This window comes from Panthera uncia, unplaced genomic scaffold (assembly GCF_023721935.1).
Source record: "Panthera uncia isolate 11264 unplaced genomic scaffold, Puncia_PCG_1.0 HiC_scaffold_336, whole genome shotgun sequence".
NCBI classification, from domain to species: domain Eukaryota; kingdom Metazoa; phylum Chordata; class Mammalia; order Carnivora; family Felidae; genus Panthera; species Panthera uncia.
The window spans coordinates 1-6,935 of record NW_026059469.1 but is presented as its reverse complement, the minus strand read 5'-3'; the positions used below and the strand labels follow the sequence as shown (position 1 = coordinate 6,935).

At 43.4% G+C, this 6,935-nt stretch overlaps 1 pseudogene; it reads right to left on the bottom strand.

Moving 5' to 3' along the window:
* Positions 1 to 5,570: 5,570 nt before the first annotated feature.
* LOC125917954 (ADP-ribose pyrophosphatase, mitochondrial-like) lies at positions 5,571 to 6,669 on the bottom strand (annotated as a pseudogene).
* Positions 6,670 to 6,935: the final 266 nt, after the last annotated feature.

The window sequence follows — 6,935 nt, the reverse complement described above, 5'->3', positions numbered from 1 at the left end:
ACAACCTTGTGAATATCGTAAGAACCATTGAATTGTATACTCTAAATGGGTGAGCTATATGGTATGTGAATTGTATCTCAATAAAACTGATAGAGGAAAAAAGCCACAATAGATGTGGGATCACTGAGCGCTCAGATGGTCTCAATTTTTCACGTGACTCTGTATCCATGTCCTTGGACAGGGGACTTGCCACTTCCTCTCACTAAAGAGGTCGAATTATTTCCCTACACATGAAATCTGGGTTGACCTTGTGATTTGGTTTTTCTATTAGGATGTAGGGAAATGGCTCAGGGCCAGTTCCGAGCCTGGGACTCAAGAATCCTTCCATGTTTCCATTAGATCTTGGCTCCCCTGCCATTGTCATAAGAACATATCTGGATGAGCCTGATAGAGGATGGGAGACATGAGGTGCAGAGAAGATTCTCTTTTATCATCCTATCTGAGGTTATCCTAGATTAGCCAAAAGCCACCCAATTCCCAGATGCGAGCCCCAGGCATGACCAGAAAACACCACCCTGTCAAACTCAGCCCTAATTGTCAACCTTCAAACGTATAAACTAGATGGTTTTTGTCTTAGGCTCCAGTGTTTTGGGATAGTTTGCAGGATTTTTTTTTTTTTTTTTGGTAGAAATAGGTAACTGACAAAGTGGTATAATACAGCATTCAAGTGTCACTTCATGAACTTCAAGAAGGAGGAGAGAGAGTATAGTGAATGAAATCCAGAGCTTCCTGGATACCTTCTCTTACAGAGAAAGAGCTGGAGGGTTAGAATACGTATATTCAATTATATGTGTATGTATGTGCACGTGTATGTGCATAAAAATATAAAAATGTTGTTTAAAAGTAGTACAAGGTGGTTGGAAACTCGATGGTGACACTTCAATATATAGCATATACTGGGGGGCCTGGCTGGTTTGGTTGGTAGAGCATGCAACTCTTGATCTCAGGATCATGAGTTCAAGCTCCACATTGGGCATGAAAAATTGTAAATAAAATGATAAATTAAAAACATTGTAAATAAAATATAGCACATACTATTTAATATATGCTAGTGATTACATTGAAAAATACATCTTCATTTTTTCAAACATCACATCTATAGTATTCATGCCAAAAATGTACAACCTCAACTTGTTTATAAGAAAATTTTAGGGGCACCTGGGTGGCTCAGTCAGTTGAGCATCCAGCTTCGGCTCAGGCCATGATCTTGAGGTTCATGGGTTTGAGCCCGTGTCGGGCTCTGTGCTGATAGCTCAGAGCCTGGAGCCTGCTTCGGATTCTGTGTCTCCCTCTCTGGGCCCCTTCCCCGCTCACACTTTTCCCCTCTCTCTTTCTCTCTCTCTTTCTCTCTCTCTCAAAAATAAATAAACATTTAAAAAATTTAAAAGAAAATTTTAGAATACAGGCGCCATTTTAGAATACAGAATTTAGGGGCACCAGTGTGGCTCAGTTGGTTGTGTCCAACCTCACCTTGGGTCATGATCTCATGGTCTGTGGGTTTGAGCCCCGTGTCCGCTCTGTGCTGACAGCTTGGAGCCTGGAGCCTGTTTCAGATGCTGTGTCTCCCTCTCTCTCTGCCCCTCCCTGGCTCACACTCTGTCTCTCTCTCTCTCTCTCTCAAAAACAAATAAAAGCATTTTTAAAAAATTAAGAAAATGTTAGAATAATCCAAAATTGTGGGACATTCTAGCAAAACAATTGGTCAGCACCTTGAAAACTGTCAAGGTCATGAAAGACAAAACAAGGAACTTTCCTAGGTCTGGAGGAAATAAAGGAGACATGGCAATCAAACGAAATGTGGAATCCTTGGATTCTAGAACAGAAAAAGGACATTAGTGGGATGATTAGCAAATTTTAAATGAGATCTATAGGTGAATTAATAGTAAAAAAATATTAAATCAATGTTAATTTTCGAGTTTCAATAACTGTATTATGTAGGTAAGTTCTCAACATTTGTAGAACCTGGGCGAAGGATTATACAAGAACTCTGTACTGTTTTTGCAACTTTTTTGTAAGTCTAAAATTATTTCAAGACAAAGTGTTTTTTAAATAAGAAAGTTAGACCAAGGGTAATGTGATCACATTTATATTTATTTATATTTATATCTATATTTGCATTTGTATTTTAAAGACAAGAGTATATAGAAAACTGTTAGCAGCAGCAAATAATTTGTTGGACATGCCTGCCACACACTATTCTAGATACTGGTGATATAGCAGTTAATAGGAGAGAAAAAAACCCTATACTCACTCGTAAGTGGACAGAAATATACAAGATAATTTCAGCTGGTGCTAAATACCACGTAGAAAATAAAACAAGGTGAGGCAGTAAAAAAACGGATTGGGTAGGCTACTTTAGATTAGGTGGCCCCGAAAACTCTCTTTGAGGACGTATCCTTTGAGACCTGACTGACCTAAGAGGCCCACTTGGTGCAGATATGGAAGGGACATTCTAGGCAGGGAAAAGCAAAGCAAAGGCCTTGAGGAAGAAGCACATATGAAGCAGGAAGAGAAAGGCTAGACTGGCCCAGAGGGAACATGACCAGGTCAGACTAGAATGCAGGGATTATTCAGAACAGGTCGGCCTGGGTAAGGAGTTTGTGTTTTAGTTTATGTGAAAAAAGAAACCATCAGATGGTTTTGAGAGAGAAGGGACATCATATGACTGACATTCTTTAAGATGTCATTTAATTTTGGGGGGGGGGGGGGGAAATTGACCCGCAAGAGGACAAGAGGGGAAGGAGAGGGGCCTGTGAGGAGGCAGTTGCAGGAGGTCGGGGGGGGGGGGGGGGGGGGTTTGGGGGGGGGGGGGGGGGTCAGTGAATGCAGAAAGCAGTAAACGATTTGGGATATCATTTGTTGGAGATGGAGCTAAATTTTGCAGATGGATTGGATATGAGAAGTGAGGAAAAGCAAGGAATCTAGGAAAATTCCTTGTTTTCTTGTGCAACTTTGCATGGATTTTGGTGCCAATGACCAGGGAAGAATGATGGAGGAATAGTTTTCTTGGGGGAAAAAAAATCAAGAATTCTGGTCTAGATATATTAAATTTGAGACATTAGACCCTCTTTATTTCAGTTTTTTTTTTTGCAATGATTAGTGTGTGTGTGTGTGTGTGTGTGTGTGTGTGTGTAAGTATAAGTGTATTTTCTTTTAGGAACTTACATTTTGAAAAAAAAAATAAGTTGAGGAACATTCAAAATATGTTTGACCAACCAGGTACCTCAATTATTCAAATAGACAGGGAGCATGCCTCACCTGGAAAAAGTTGCTGGAATATAGGACAAATGGTCCCATCAACAAGCAGTTATAGAATTCACAAAGAAAAGCAATGTATTAAATTTGTTCCTGAACATGAACTGATGCTGGGCATCCGGGGGTGAACCTTTTTATAATCATCATCACCCGTGTAAATACAACATCTTTTAAGAGAAAAACAGTAGAGACCCTGCCCATGTCCTTCAGGTTTAGAAAAGGGAACTCTGACCACATGTGCATCTAGGAAGAGATATAATGGTCATTTCTTTTCTTTTTTAGAGGAGCAGTGCACAGGGAACCTGGGGACTCTTGAGAGCGTAACTACAGGAAGGACTGTGGTATAGCGGCCAAGGAGGTAAGCCGTGGATCCCACAGTCTGTGCTCTATTCCCACCTCCACTTACTTGTGGTTGTACAACTTGGTTCAAGTTCTATAACCTCTCTGTGCCTCAGTTATGTTATCTGTAAAGCTGGGATAACAATATGCGGTAGACCCTGTAATGCCTGCCCCCTCCCCTTTCCCAGATTCTCCTTCTTAACTACTAGGAGTGTTACCAGAAGATGGCCTTCAGCTGTCAGCCCTCTTTGGCAATTGCCTTGGCTGAAGAAATTGTCTCTCCTAAGGTCACACCTCCTTCCAGGGGCAACCATTGTCCAGTGGCTGGTCAACAGGGGTATGAAGGCGTGAACTCCCAGTTCAGGGCAGCTAGAAGGGCCTTTCAGCTCCAGAGCTGCCGGTGGAGTTGGCTGATGCCTTCACCAGGCTTCAACTTTAGTGTCTCACTCTATCCAATCCTGCTTCCTTCTCCTCCCTCCCCCAGGAGTTGGTCCCAACACCTGTCCCTAAGAAACATCTTGTAATGCTAATGATCTCCCTCCCACTCAGAGACTGCTTCCCAGGGAGCCCAGCCTGTGACATAAGAGAACCCTGGTGTTCTCTTAAGCACTTCCAAGAGTGTGGGTACATAGTAAGTGGATAGAAGTGTTAGCTACTGTTATCAAAGTGTTTCCTTATGTAGTTATCAGTACCTGCAATAGTCTTTTCCACCATGAAAAGCTCATTGCAGTGGTTTGAGTTAATTTTCCGTGCATTGTGTTATATACGAATAACGCTAAGTGCCTTGTTTTAGGTGACAAGAAAGGAAAGAAATGTATTTCTGACCTATTTGTTGCTACTGGAATCCCTTCATTCTTATTTTAAATGTTTGTTTATTATTTTTTGAGGGGGGAAGGGGCAGAGAGAGACAGAGAGAGAGAATCCCAGGCCGGCTCCACACTGTCAGTGCAGAGCTCGACACAGGGCTCGAACTCACAAACTGTGAAATCATGACCTGAGCCAAAAATCAAGTCAGATGCTCAACCGACTGAGCCACACAGGCAACCCTGGAATCCCCTCATTCTTGATTGTCAGGGGAGTATCTCTGGGTTTGCAAACTATTAAAAACCTTCTCTCTCTCTGTGTGTGTGTGTGTGTGTATATATATATATATATATATATATATATATGTGTGTGTGTGTGTGTGTGTATGTATGTATATATGTGTATATACATATACATATACATATACATATACATATACATATATATTTTCAACTGAGAAAAGTTAAGCATGATTTGTATTTTTATTAGGCTGGGATTACATACATCTCCTGACAAAGACTTCTTTGCAACAGGAATTCACATTTACAGGGTCTTCTAAGATGAGAGGAAACAAATGTCCTGAGCTTCGTCCATTCTGTTCAGAAATAGTTCTGATAACCAGAGGGCTAGATAGTAAGCTCATTTTGTCACTGCATTTTATTTTTCTGGTTTGTAAGTACTTGATCCTTTTGAATAAAATAAAGAAGGAAGCTTTCCCACAAAATGAAAGATCCTAAACACACGGATAACCAGAGAGCTTTCGTTCTTGAAAACAATGAATAGGAAACCACATAAAGCTCAATTTGAAAAACAAACGTTATGCAAAATATCAGGTTATGCATTAGATCAGACCACAATCTAACACATCAGGAGAAAAAAAAGGAGTGACAAATGCAAGCTAGCTGAAAAGCAGAGGTTATGGTTGGTGAGAAGTTATCTTTGTACCATCTACAATTCTCCCAAGAGCACTGGTTGAATCATGTGGTTAAGAGTCATGTATACAACGCATACAACAGGTGACTATATTCCTCTTCTTCTGACTGGAAAACCCATAAGTCTGTGGTCCTGATCTCCTGTGTTTGATACTATTACCTGACACAAAGCCCTCATACTGTGAACAGTTTTGTAAGTAATCACCAGAAGAAGATCCCTCCCTGTCCTGTTCAGTGGGAGTTCTCATCCCCCAGGTCCATTTGGAGGCCCCCGCCTTTCATGAGACTCCAAGTCGGTATTCACGGCACCTGGGACACGTGCCCTCATTCCAGTGGGCACCTCGTTTCTCAGCCACAAATTGAATGAACTGGGAATGTCTGGCACAAAGCCTGAGTTGATCAGTGACGTCCACCCACTTCACTTTCTTGGCATCATCACCGGCTTCCAGAGGAAGCTCGTCCATCGCCTCACCCGTTTCATCATGGTAGTTCACAGCTTCCGTCTGCATCCACGCATTATGTGTTTCAGGATCAACCAGGTAGCCTTTATAGACTACAAAGTGTTCCTGGCTGAATAGTTTGTGAAGTTGTTTCTTCAACTCCTGTGTTTCTGCTCTGGATTTCTGTAAGGAGCTCATGGCTTCCTCACCAAATTCTCTCTTCAGCGTGGTACTAATTTTCTCTCCCGGCTCCACCATTCCCCCTGAGATGGCCCATTCTCCACAGTCCTTCCTTTTGATGGCTACAAATTGCAGGATGCTTCTCTCAGAAACAGGATGGGTAACTTTATTTCCCGTGCTATCCTTTTTCCACCTGGTTGAGATGGGGTCTGCGGCACGATTTGGGACCCACGGCCTTAAAAGCCCTCTGCCAACCAAGCCCTGTCTGACCTGCAGGATTTCTGGGTGTGCCATTTTCAAGCTCATACAAGCCATTCTGGCTCCTTCTTTCAACATGCCCATCCCTTTCGTTGAGTTTAGGAAAGAAGTTCCTTTCCCCCACTGCAGGGTCTGCCCACATGGGCTGGGCCAAGACAGAGCCAGCAGTGTCCTCAACAGGTTTGTACTCTGGCCATTCGACCGGCCAGGCACTTTCTCGTTGGGGACCTGGCTTTGCTCCACTTTAGAGCCAGGGTACTGAGATGTCCTGGCCTTCTTGTGGGGATGCTCAGCTGCGCCATTCGAATCTGACATGCTGAAGCCTGGAGGAAACCCAAGTGAGGAAAACGGGCTCCAACTGGGGAGACATTGGGGCAGCTGCTGAGCCTGACGGCTGCAGAGGCCAAGGTCAAGGAAAGAGACACCGCCGCTAATGCCTTTGCCCAGCTGTGTCCGGCCATCCACCGTCCCACGGCCTGGGGGTGAGGGGTGTCCGAGGCACTCAGTGGGGTGCTGGGACCGCGCGTGGAGCCAACGGTGAAGCGGGGCCACGGCGGGTGCCCCACCACCCCTTCCAGGCCGCGCATGCCTTCTCATTTTACACCGAAAGATTTCAACATCTGGAAGGGCTTCCAAATGCAAAGTCTGGGGTTGAGAACAACCAATGTCAGAACACCTGCGGCAAAATTAGCATACAAGAACCATAAAAGTGCTTTCTTGCTTACCA